Raw genomic sequence first — 13,330 nt, forward strand, 5'->3', positions numbered from 1 at the left:
TCACCAGCTGTGCGCCTCTCATAGCCCAAGGCGTTAATATGGTCCGCGAGGCACTGCCAGTGGGTCATACGTTGAGCAGGTGTATGTGTGATCCGTGCCTGCACTAGCATGTCAAAGTCGTGTTCCAACATGTAGTCCACAAGCATGTCCAGTTCCTCATCACAAAAACTCCTCTTCCTTGACGTGTGGGACTCCTGTGCCATGTCTGGGGTCTTAGCCTGTTCCGCTGGAGCATGATTCTTCTTCTTGTGAGGTGGTGCACACCCTGAGTGGCTTGTACTGCTCTGGTCAGTAGGGGCTGGAGTACAGGTGGACTGGCCTATGGAATCAGCCACCAATGTAACTACAGAAGGTCAGCTTCTGCGCCACACGTGTCTTGGCCTTAGTGACAAGGGGCTTGGCCCCTGAGTCACACTGGGCTGGGACCAATCCAGTCCTGACTGGGTGACCCTGAGCCAGGGTGCCAGTTGCTACAGCTGCCCCTGCAGCTTCCAGACCCTGGCCGGTGTGAACAGCAGATGACACCGCTGCTCCAGATCCCCGGGTGCCGGTGCCTAGAACTTGCACTGCACGTGTCTTGGCCTTCAGGACATGGAAATCGGCCATTGAGTTACCCTGTCCCTGTGCCGGGACCACTACAGTCTGGGCTGGCTGACCCTGAGCCTGGGTAGTGGTAGCTGCAACTGCCCCTGCAGCTTCCACACCCTGGCTGCTCTGGACAGCAGATGGCACTGCTTGTCCGGGACCACGGGTGCTGGGTATGTCAGCAGCTGCTGCATCTCCCTGCCCTGGTTGGGCCGGGGCATAGTTCTCCCTGCATGGTCCTGGACACCTTGCCCACGTGGACCACCTTGGCCACCCTGGCCACCTCACCCACCTTGGCCAGCTTGGCCACCCTGGTCACGTCGCCCACCTTGGCCACCTTGGCCACGTCGCCCACCTTGGCCATCTCTGGCAAGTCGCCCACCTTTGCCTCCCTTCCCACTTGTTGCCCTCCCAGTCATGGCACTGATGGACTAGCGCAATGGGAGGTGCAGCCAACAATTGTCCTGGGCAATTGGAGTGAGGGGACAGGGTACGTGATGGAAAACGTACCACTGTGCTCCAGAAAGGCTCTATGTGACCCCTGGTGAGAAAATAACGGGTCGTGCAACGCCCAGGCACCACAAAAACAAAAATCAACGTGTGTGCGACTGCTGGGTAGCCCACGTGTGAGTAAAAAACATCCTGCAATCACCCAGCAACACAAAAAATGCATACGCGAGGAACATGTAGGCTACTATAAACTCGGAAATGGGGTACACGACACAAAGGGGCAACCACAATGGGAAAAATGCATGCACGACTCACCTTCTGTCTCATATAATGAAAAAAATCACACGAGCGTGTGCGCGTAGGCAACTCCCCTCCAAAAACAAGAAGTATGCACTGCCATAGTAGTGAACTATTCACGTGTGAACCCACAAATATATGAAGTTCACGCGTCCGTCCCCATGAAAACCACATACAGTGCACTGTTGTCCTATGCAGACCTTTAACCCAATACTGAACGGCAACGCCCAACATCCAGCGAGTGTCTCGTAACTTACGCACTTAGGGCCTTTCCTCTGATTTCACGCTATCGCGCGTTTTCCGCACGTGGGAGTCATTCTGTTTCCAGCCGGCCTCACAAAAGAACACGGAAAACCCACGCTCCTGCCTACAAGGCCATTTACCTGCCTCCAACTTTCCGAGCTGTCTCCTACAAGCCATCTGCTGCTACTAGCCCACTCTGTGTGCCTGCTGCCCACATGCCCTGCAGTTTGGTGCCTACTCATCAGCCATTGCCAGTGATCCTGTTGTTGTGACCACCTCTGCTGATCCTGAAGACTCCCGACTGCCATACAACCGCTCCACAGCCCAGCCTCAGGACCACCTTTCCCACCCACACCTGCCTCGGGTTTTGCCATGTCTGACAACACCATCTGAGGCAAGTGGCAACCCCCCGGCAGAGAGGCAGAGGGCGGTCAGCTTCTCACCCAGGGAAGTTGGCATCCTGGTGGAGCAAGTCCTGGGGCATCATGTTGCCCTCTTCCACGGACCATCGCAAGTCGGCAATGAAGGACGGAAAAAAATCTGGGTGGACATCCTGGGTGCCATCAACGTGGAGGCACGTGGGCACCCCCCGACTCCTATCATGTCCACAAGCTCTGGGAAGACTTCAAGTCCAGGACCCACAACAAGGCCCGACGCCTCTTCAAGGCAGTTGATGATCGAGCGAGGCGCCGGGGCCAGTTTACCACCAACGTGATGAGGGTCCTAGAGCGCTTCTGCCCAGCGCTGTACCCCCAGTGCATGTGCATATTGACGTGTCGCTGGAGTGTGCACCTTGGCCTTATGTCTGGCATGCATCCTGTAAAGATGTCTGTGTGCATGTCCCTGACAGTGCTGCATGTGAGTCCATTCAAGCGTGTCCCACATCGATTGTGTCTGTGTTGCAATGCGTTAAGTGCACCAGCATGTAACGACGCGCACATGTTTGCATACCTGTGTCTGGTCTGGGGCACGCGAGAGGTGTGACACATGGGTGCTTATGTCACCATCATGGACATGCATGGTGTACATGTGCGTGTGTCTGTGTAGTGAGTGTGTGTGACTGCCCAACACTCCGCACGCTTGTTACTTGAGTTCTTGATTTATGATTGCCTCCCGCTCCCAATTTGCCCTCAAGTGCACTGTGACGTGATAGCTCCATGGTCTGCCTCAGGACTGTCAGGTGATGTGTGTGAATGAGATGTGTATGTCCCATGATGTGTGTGATCTGAATACACAATTATGACCTTGTGTCAGTGCCTTGTCCATGGATGTGAATGTCTGTTGTGAATGACACACGTTTGTGAATGCGTGTGAATGGCACTTCCCTGTGTATATTGAAGGGTGATGATGGTTGTGACCTTTTGACAGTGCCACTGATGTACATTTGCATTGTGACAAACACACATACCCACATATGTTCAGTAGCCTGATGTTTGTGTTCTATGTTTCCTTACCACAGCAACAATGGAAGATGAGAGCGGAGAAGGCGCTGTGGAGCACCGCAACAGGGATGCCTCCACCAGGCACAGACGCAGGGCCCAGTCCTCCTCCCAGGTACCGTTATCTTCCGGTAGCGAGGAGATTGGTGCTGTGTCCACGACAATGGCCGCAGCTGCTGAGGGGAGGCCCAAGAGGGTGAAGTTGGTTGTGGGCACCTCGGCAGTGGGAGGGACAGGTGAGCCCACACAGGGGCAGTCCGATGCAGAAGACAGTGGGGAGTCATCCAGGTTGGTGGTGGTGGAGGAGGAGGAGGCCTCATCAGCCCAGCCCATGGGGCCCAGTAGGTGTGACTGGTGCAGTCCAGGATCACGGGCCGAAGGCAGTGCAGGTCACTGCGGAGGGGCCTGTGACTGATCTTGTTCCTGGAACTGCGACTGCACCAGTATGCACCTGCGGGCATGCCTCAGGCCGGACCCATCCACATGTGGTGGATGTATCCACGCAAATGGATCTTCCACTACCTGCAGATGAAGCAATTTGTGAGAGGGTGGAACCGTTGCTAGCCGGTATTGCGAGACGTACAGCCAGCATTCGTGATGATGTGCAGGCTTCCAATCGGGGGCTTGCACATCATCAAGATGAGGTCTGTTGCCTCATTAACTGACTAGCTCAGTTCCTGATCATGAATCTGGTACGTGTGCTGGCCACTGCTGCAACCCCCCTCCTCCTTTTCCTCCTCTGTGCGTCAGTCGTCCTCCCTGCCGTCTTCTGCCCCAGATACGACCAGGGCCTCCTGTGTTCCTGTCCCAACCCCGGCAGCCCGTCTGGTGGAGATCACATCCCTGCCACAGTTGGGAGTCGAAGGAGGATCAGCAGAGGTTGTCACTGCAGCGACAGGAGCTATGGCAATAGAGGAAGTGCAGGCACCAAGCAGCAGGGCACGTGCACGACAGCCCCGGGTGGTGTCATCTTCCCGGAGGCTGCCCTTGTGGTACAGGCACCAGGCATTTTGGCAGCAACAGGCTCAGGGTAGGATGCAACAGGACTCGGGCGTTCATCATCAGAGGGGCAGGTATGGGCCATCGGGCAGGAGGCAAACGTGGACCTTACTACAAGGATGTCTTCCGTGTTGGAGTGTTTGGGCCAGCAAATCAGAGCGGCAGCGGGCACACGAGGCACACCTCACCATGGCCAGGGCAGAGAATTCACTGCATCTGGCAGAGAGGCGGGCAGAGGTCCTCGAGGAGACTAGCAGAGAGTTCGAGAGGAACATGGAGGAGTCCCTGCAAGCCCTCAAGGGGGAAGCAGAGGTACGCCTACTGGAAGTGGACACAGTGTTCAATGATGCCCTGACGGAGACTATGAGAGAGCACGGTGAGGAGATGGACTAGCCCACTGCCTTTGTATACAGTTCTTTAGGAGTAGGTTTCATTTGTTTTTTCTTTTTATTTGGAGTTCCTGGACTTTGCTCTGCATCTTGTATATAGTTATTTTTGTATTGTATTTTTAGGATTTTCTACATGTTTTGGGACCATGGACCCTGGATCTTTGTAAATATTTGGATTTTAATTTGAACAGTTTTTTTAACCATGAAGGAATGGTTTTCACATGATATGTGATTTCATTTGCACATACGTTAATTGACAAGGACCACATTTTTGACTCTTTCATTTTTTACATCACTTTGATTTTGGTTTTCACTTTCTTTTGGTTTTTGATTTGGTTCATGCATGTTTAATTGGTTGTTTTTACTGTGTGTGACTTAGATACATGTATTTTGATATAATTTTTTGACATTGAAATCGAAATGGTATCTGGTCTCAACGGTTTAGTGCATGTTTCACTCCTCCATGACTCATTTGTGTGTCTTTACTGTTCACCAATGTTGTTCATGTGTGTGCACATGCATGCATGTGTGATGTTAGGATTCACATGACATGGGGAGCATGACCAACGGATGGGTGTTGAGGTGCACCAGGGGGATACAGCGTGTGGTGGCATTTTAGTTGGCATGTGCTGCGTGATTGTATGTTGGTCCAATGTGTTTTGGGGTGGGGGCCGGGGACATGTGGCGGGGCCTGCCTGCAGGTAGCCATCACTGGTGGGGGCGTGGGGACATGAAGCGAGGCCTGCCTGCAGGTTGCTGTAACAGGTGGGGACATGTGGCGGGGCCTGCCTGCAGGTTGCTGTCTCTGGTGGGGGTGGGGACATGAGGTGGGGCCTGCCTGCAGGTTGCCGTCACTGGTGGGAGGTGGGGACATGAGGCGGGCCTGCCTGCAGGTTGCCATCACAGGTGGGGACATGTGACGGGCCTGCCTGCAGGTTGCCGTCACTGGTGAGGGGTGGGGACATGAGGCGGGCCTGCCTGCGGGGTATGGTCACGGGTGATGGTGCGGGTCCCATGTGGTGTGGGCTGCCTGCAGGGTATGTTCACAGGTGATGGTGGGGGTCCCATGTGGTGTGGGCTGCCTGCGGTGTATGTTCACGGGTGATGGTGGTGTCCCATGTGGTGTGGGCTGCCTGTGGGGTATGTCCACAGGTGATGGTGGGGGCCCCATGTGGTGTGGGCTGCCTGCAGGATATGGGAAATGTTCACAGGTGATGGTGGGGGCCCCATGTGGTGTGGGCTGCCTGCTGGGTATGTTCACAGGTGATGGTGGGGACCCATGTGGTGTGGGCTGCCTGCAGGGTATGTTCACAGGTGATGGTGGGGGCCCCATGTGGTGTGGGCTGCCTGCTGGGTATGTTCACAGGTGATGGTGGGGGCCCCATGTGATGTGGGCTGCCTGCGGGGTATGTTCACAGATGATGGTGGGGGTCCCATATGATGTGGGCTGCCTGCAGGGTATGGTCACGGGTGATGGGGGGACCATGTGGTGTGTGCTGCCTGTGGGGTATTTTCACAGGTGATGGTGGGGGTCCCATGTGCTGTGGCCTGCCTGCGGGGTATGTTCAAAGGTGATGGTGGGGCTCCCATGTGGTGGGGGCTGCCTGCAGGGTATGGTCACGGGTGATGGTGGGGGTCCCATATGGTGTGGGCTGCCTGCAGGGTGTGGTCACGGGTGATGGTGGGGCCATGTGGTGTGGGCTGCCTGCGGGGTATGGTCCACTGTTGGGGTCTGGCTGTCCCGTGAGGAGGCGTCTGCTTCCAGGGGAGTTGTGCGTGTATCACAAGGTGCACGCAGGCCTTCCGACGTGATTTGGCTGGTGCGAGCAGGGTACGCGATTTCGCTGGGGCGCAGAAGGGGTACGCTCAGGCCTTCCCATGCGATTTCGCTGGTTACGGGCGGGGTATGTGAGTTCAATGGGGTGCGGATGGGGTACACGCAGGCCTTCCCACGCGATTTTGCTGGTGCGAGCGGGGTATGCGATTTGGCTGGGGGCACGGACGGGTTACGCATAGGCCTTTTCACGTGATTTGGCTGGTGCGAGCGGGTTACGCTCTGATTTTTCACGCAATCACGATGGGGGGCTGTGTGCTGGGTCACGGATAGCGCGGGCCTTGTGCCGTATTGGGCATTTCACTGGCTTTTGCCTGCGCAAGGGGGTGTGTTGGGGGCGTTAATGTCGCTGCTTTGTGTTCATTGCGCCACGGCTACTGAAGCCTTGGAAAATCCAAGAATACGTGTGCCGCGCAATTGCTGGTTTGCGCCACAGCTGGTGCACGCGTGGCACAGGCTCTGCTTCTGCACTGGATTTTATGAATTGGGCCCTTAATCGGAAGATTTAGCAACATTTGTAAATGATGTTTTCATGATCGTGCATATACTCTGATATATAAGTTATAAATATTATCAGTAGGATATGGTTGTACTGTATTTATCACAGTTCATACAATCAAGTGTGAAACACATGAATTAATGTACAAACACACACACTTTAATATGGCGTCCATACTGTTTTGGAAAACATGTACACAATACATGTTTGACATTTAAAGCATTACACAGTAATAGGTTTTGGATTGAACTGTTTTTAAAATTTAGTATTATGCAAGAAAAGCACAAGATGCAAATACTTTCAGTAAATTGTTTCTATCCTACAAACTTTCAGAATCGCACATGCAGTTTATTTTAAGATGCAACTTAAACTAAAAAAGAGAGCATCAGTGAACCATGCAGCAGTTCACATCTAAGATATAATTTGACATCTACGTAGCATGAGATGTAGTGGCGTAGTGCTTAATGGAGCTAGGCCGAAAGCATGCGGTCTTGAGTTCGTATCCGCAATGGAGCCCCTTAATTTTATTTTTAAAGAAGGGTTATAAATGGCGCTTCGTATTTTTATTTTTAAAAAGGAAGATTATAATTTGAAAAAGAAGAGACAGATTTACCGTGACACGTGAAACCTTTTTTGGGGCATGGCATCTGACACCTGCCAGTGACACGTGTCACTTGTAGTGGTAACATGCAGTGGCACGTGTCTCTGGCATATGACTCATGCCATATTCGGCTCCTACCCCTACTGGAAATTTACCCGGCACACAGGCTGATGTGATAAAGTTACGCAAACAAGCAGAATGAATCCGGCTGGCAGCTACTAGTACAAAAAATGGAAGGCTGGAGGAATCCTGTAGAGCAGACAAGAAGTTTGGTACATGGGATGGTGGATGCTTGAACAAAATCAGCAAGCTGGAGGAGTCCGTAAGACAGACAACGTTCTGGTACACGTGTTAACAGTTGGAAGCTAAACAGGGGACTATCAACAGTCTGTGAAAACAGGTAAGCAGGCTTTGATACACAGGAGGCAGATAAGTGCAAATGACAGGCAAGGGTTCGGTACACGGATAAGGCACACAATAGATAGGTACGAAAACGGAATTTCAGTAAACTGGTATCGCAACTTTAAACAGAAGCAGCTTTCGGAAGTTCACAGCTGCTTTTTATTACTGAGAAGACGGGAGCGGACGTAACAGGAAGCAAGTCACTGATGATTAGTGATTGGAGTAATGGCTCACGTGACAACAGAGCTTAATGGGAACTGAAGTCTGTATTATGCCCTTCTGCACTGTAGTTTCCAGTGCTTGTAGAAAGGAGCAGCAGTTGACTGTGACGGGTACGGATTTGGTGAGATGGCCGATGTGGATGATGGGGTCTCCAATGGTGTGTTTGGAGTTGGCGAGTGTGGTGTCGAAGAAGCGGGGTTTGCGGGGTGAGATCAAGGATTTGGATTAGGCGTATGTGGCATGGAAGGAAGGGTGTAAGGTGTTCACGAATGGTTCGAAGGATCCTATTCTGGGAGAGTGGGTATGGCTTTTATCTGGAAAGCACTGGGAAGTATAAAGTGGGGCAACTGACGAATGAGGTGTCGATTTGTACGGCTGAGTTGGTGGCGATTGATAGGGTGTGCGAGTTGGGGTTTGAGAAGGTGGTGGTGTTTTCGGATTCATTGAGTGGGTTGCAGGCGATTGTGGCAGGGGATGGTGATAGGAAGGATGTGATTTTGGACGTCAGGAGGAAGATTGATCGGTGTGTGCATGGGGGGATGGATCTGGAGTTGGCGTGGGTCCCCAGTCACAGTGGCATTTTGGGTAATGAGTTGGTGGATTTGGCGGCGGGTGCGGGTATGAGGAGAGGAGCGGTTGATGTGAGGATACCTTTGAGTGTGGATGAGGTGAAGGCTGTGTTGGTGAAGCGTGTTATGGATGAGTGGCAGGAGAGGTGGGAGAGTGGGGTGAAGGGCAGGTGGATGTTTGGTGTTCGTGAGAAAGTGTCTGTGAAGGTGGATGCAGGGAAACTGGAATGGAGGAGGGAGGAGGTGATGCCGAACCGGTTGAGGATAGGGCATGTGGGGCTGAATGACAGTCTGTTACGAGTGGGGAAGCGCAAGTCTAGGGACTGTGAGGTGTGTGGGGTGCCTGAGACTGTGGGACATTTTCTGCTTGCGTGTGAGAGGCATGTTGAGGAGAGAGAGTTGATGAGGGTTCGGTTGTCTGCGCTGGGAGTGGCTGAACTGAGTGGGAAGGCTTTGCTGGGAGGAGTCGGGGTGAGAGGCAGGGAGAGGAGCAGTGTGCTGCTGGATTTTGTGGGGCAGACGGGGCGGTGGGAGGACTTATGAGAATGTGAGGGCTGTTTGTAAGATTGGTGGGGTAGGTGCACATCATCCTTTTGGATGGGGAAGCGCCTGCGTGGGTCCGCCCACGCATTCGATAATTTGAAGAAGAAGAAGAAAGGAGCAGCAAAGTGCCACACACCGTGACGGAGGGCAATGAATTTGCGCGCATTCCTCATTGTTTGTATTCGCCTGCCCTGACGTGCGGGAAGGTCCGGACGTGCACGGACCAAGCAGCGAGGTTGAACCAAGCAGGGAGGTGCAACAGTCCTCTTGTGGTAACGCGTCCATTTTAAATTATAGTATTGAACACGGTAAGTCTAAGCAAAAGAGATTAGTTATAAGTGCAAGCAAGAAGGGGAACAAAAATCGTGAAAAGCTGGAAACTATGAGTTGGAGCAAACACTAAGTAACACCCAGCCCACGCTTTACATAGACAAAGCTCGACCTGTGGGGAGCTAAAAGGGGGAATTTTGTTTGGGGGGGGAAACAAGTTAAGGTAATCCCAACTCGGAGGAAAAAAGTATGTGGGCGCCTCCACAAATGTCACTGGGGTTGTCAGTCCCACCCCTACATAAAACCTTGATCAGTCTGAAAACAATGGGTAATGAATCCCAAAAAAATGGGACTAGGAACGGGTGTGTTGTTCTCCAACTCTGTGGGCACGAGCAGTGACTGGAGCAATAATAAACCAAGTAACAGGTTCCAAGATAATGTTGGGACCCGATTGCCACAAAAGATTCAATTGTTGCTCGATACGTTAGAGGGAAGCTCATTGAGTGACAAACCCTCGTGGGACCATAGACCAAAGGGCCCTATAATAGGCAAAGAAAAATCAATAATGGGGTCCTTAGGTGAAGGTTCCATGAAAAGGGGCCTAGCGCCGGAAGCGAATAAAACAAATTGCACTTTGGTATTTGAAAGTGTGCTACTGGAGAATAATACAGTGATACTTAAAGACGTTCAACTATTCTTCATTTACTCTCTTGGATTGTGAATTTAGCAGGTATTGCCTCTTCTGATATACTGAGGGTGTACTTTCCAGACCGGCAAACCCCGTCACGATCTGAGGTTGTCTTTAATTCTACCTTAGTAGATGTTTTTATATTGAAGCAAAGTGATGGTATCAGAGTTCAGGGATTTAATGTGTCCCAAAAAATGAGGGGGTACGGACTTCCCCTGACAACCACTGCTTTGCAAGGAACCCGTCTACCCGGTCCTTGAGTAAGGATCTCCAACAGAAGATGACTCATTCTGAGGTATCTAATGATTGGTCCTGGCTAATAAGTGGGCTTAACAGTAACTGGAATTGTGGAGAACATTTTAAAATAGACCCACCCAAAAGCAAGTTATTGAGTTTAGTCAGTTGGAATACTAGAGGGCACAGGTCCCTTTTTGCCTCCATGAACGTTATGAACTGGCTGAGCTCTTTTTTTGTAATTGCCCTGCAAGAAACATGGATGACACTGCTCCCTTCATGAGGGCTATCTGGTGACTGGTCAATCAGCTAGTAAGGGCCCCAAGGATCATCCTTCTGGTGGACTTCTTACACTAATAAAGGTCTCCCTTGCACTTACATTTTTGGGAACCACTGATATCAGTCAAGGTGCTCTAGCTACGACTATTGAAATTATTACTACAGAAGGTTGTTGCAAGCTGCTGATAATTAATGTCTACTGGCATGATGGGTTGGTGGAATTGGGAGAATTCCTGCATTGTTTAGATTAATTTGTCATTGAATGGTCTAACTCTCCAATCCTAATAAGGAGACATGTTATCTGTTAGGTGATCTCAATTCCTATTGTTTTAATACAGATAGTGGTAAGTTTACAACAAAGCCTGAAAGGGGCAGTAAAAAGAATGGGAAAACAAATAACTATGGGAGGCTCTGGGCTGCATGTTTGGAGGGCCTAGGTCTATTTTTATTAAATAATTGGGGACCGATTATCACCCCTACATGGATCAATGGGCTTACTTAATCAGTATTGGACTTCATTTTTACCTCTAAATGTATATGTTGCGAAACTCGCTTTACCGTTCACAGCAATCATGCTATGGTGGAGGCAGTCTTCTAGATTGAGATGTCTGATGCGGACACCAGGTCCAGTCTAGTAGGTAATAAGGACCTGGTTGTCAACAATAGTGGGAATAGGATCTCCTGGAATAGGTGTTCCGTGACAAGGTTCAATCACTCACTCTCCAACTACTGAAATTGCAACATCGCGCCAAGTTCACCGCGCCCCCAGTTTGCAATATGGCGCACGCAACATGAACCCCTCGTAATCATGGGGACCCTTCCTGACTACTCCAATAAAGGTGTGAAGGAGGAGAGGTGTGAAGGCATCATGGATGAGACACAGGCAGCATATTAAAGTTTGTTCTACAAACCTTTACTAACTTAGAAATGTAGGATGGAATAAGGCCAAACTTGCCCTGTACTAAGGAGGGATTTCCCTACCTAAAGAAAACTAAGGAAAGTCTGTGTCCGGAAGTCCAAAGCAAATGTCTGTCTCTCCCCAAATCCTATACTTGCCCTCACATCTAAATGTTTACAAAGTGTAGGGATGCCAGCATCAAAATAAGTAGTGTTCAAATAAGAGTTCAGAGCTTCTTCCAACTCTTAACTTGTAACCAGCGTTCCCTTCACCAAGTTCAAGATAGTTCAAAGAACACAGGGGTTCCCTTCCCCTAGAGTTCAAGTCTTTCAGCTTTCCAAAACAACACAATTCCCAGGGACACTTTCCAGTTCTTCTGATGTGGTTACCTTTCACCAATTCACATATGTAGTTCAATTCCTTGACTTCAAAACACATATAAGTTCCTTTACAATTCAAACACAAGCTTCTTTGTGGGCATTTTCAATGACTTTTCCAGAGAGGGGTGCACTCAGTTTAGGCGCAGTTGTCAGACCGCACGGTCCTTCCTTTACAGTCATGCAACCTATACACCTTACTGGCTTCTTTTCCATAAACACGTGGCCACTGCTTCAGCTTGACAGTGGTGCTTGTTTCATTCACATATTTAACACCCTCTTGCCATTGGATCGTGCCTTGGTTTGCCACCATGTACTTGTTGCACTTTCTTATATTCTCCTGGCTCTTGCCAATGCTTGTTTTCTCCTATCATACAGTTCATCGATTTCTCTTGGCTTTTGCCAATGTTTGTTTTCTCATATCATACAGTTCCTTGATTTCACTTGACTCTTGCCAATGCTTGTTCACCAATATTTCTTGTGACTTTGGCCAATGCGTATTTTCTCATACCATACAGTTCTTGTTTTAGGAAGTTTCACAAACTTTCTTTCATCCAGCTCAGTATTCAAAAGTACTTGCTTTCACTCAGATCAATGTTCCTTGCTCGATTTGTGGGCTCGTCTGCCAGCCCGCTGCTTGTTGGACTCATCAGTCAGTGCTTACGGCTTGCCCATGAGGTCTCCTGCGCCACAAGCTCTCTCTTTCCAATATGGCATCGCATAGTCTCCCAGCAGCTTTCCATAGCTTCGCTCACCGAGCGATGCTTCTCCTATAGCGCTGGATTCCTACGACTGCTTTGCTGGTTCACGCCAGTTTCCCTCTCGTAGTCTGCTACCGGTCTCCAGCGTCATTCAACTTTGCTTCCCGCTGCACATGCTCTGCATCTTCCAAAGGGTCTCGAGCACTCTGCTTGCCACGCTGCTTCTCCAGAGAGGTCTGCATTCGCCCAGCAGTCTGTAGTACCTCCACAGCAGACTCAATTTCGACAATACTTCTGGCTTTTAAAGTTCCTGCCACCATTATTGGTCCAAAAAGGACTAGACCACTCACTGTTGAAACAGCAGACCTGCATTACTCTTTCTGGCCTCCTACTCATCCGAGTACACAATGTGTGTGTGTGTGTGTGTGTGTGTGTGTGTTAGTAAAGTGAGGATCCGTCACCTTGGATTGTGTGCACGCCATTCAGCTGAAAAACCATGGCATCTGGTTGTTGTTCCCTGAAGCAAAGAGATCTATCTGGAGAGGTCTCCATCTCTTCTTGATTGCCAGGAATATCCTCCTGTTCAGCTTCCAATCTGGACTCTGCCAAATAACGTGAATTCTGTTCAGCAGTCATGTTGTTCGTTCCTGACAGATGATTTTTGTACCTGACTGCCGAGATGTTGTCCATTTTAGGAGCAGGTAGAACATGGTACAGATAGCAAAGGAACTGGCTAGAAGCGCCAGGCAATATTTGTGTAGTACCAGCTGGTGTTCGATCCAAGTACGTCAGTTGTCGTCCCGCTGCATCT

This window comes from Ambystoma mexicanum, chromosome 9 (assembly GCF_040938575.1).
Source record: "Ambystoma mexicanum isolate Mex_15411 chromosome 9, UKY_AmexF1_1, whole genome shotgun sequence".
Lineage (NCBI taxonomy): Eukaryota > Metazoa > Chordata > Amphibia > Caudata > Ambystomatidae > Ambystoma > Ambystoma mexicanum.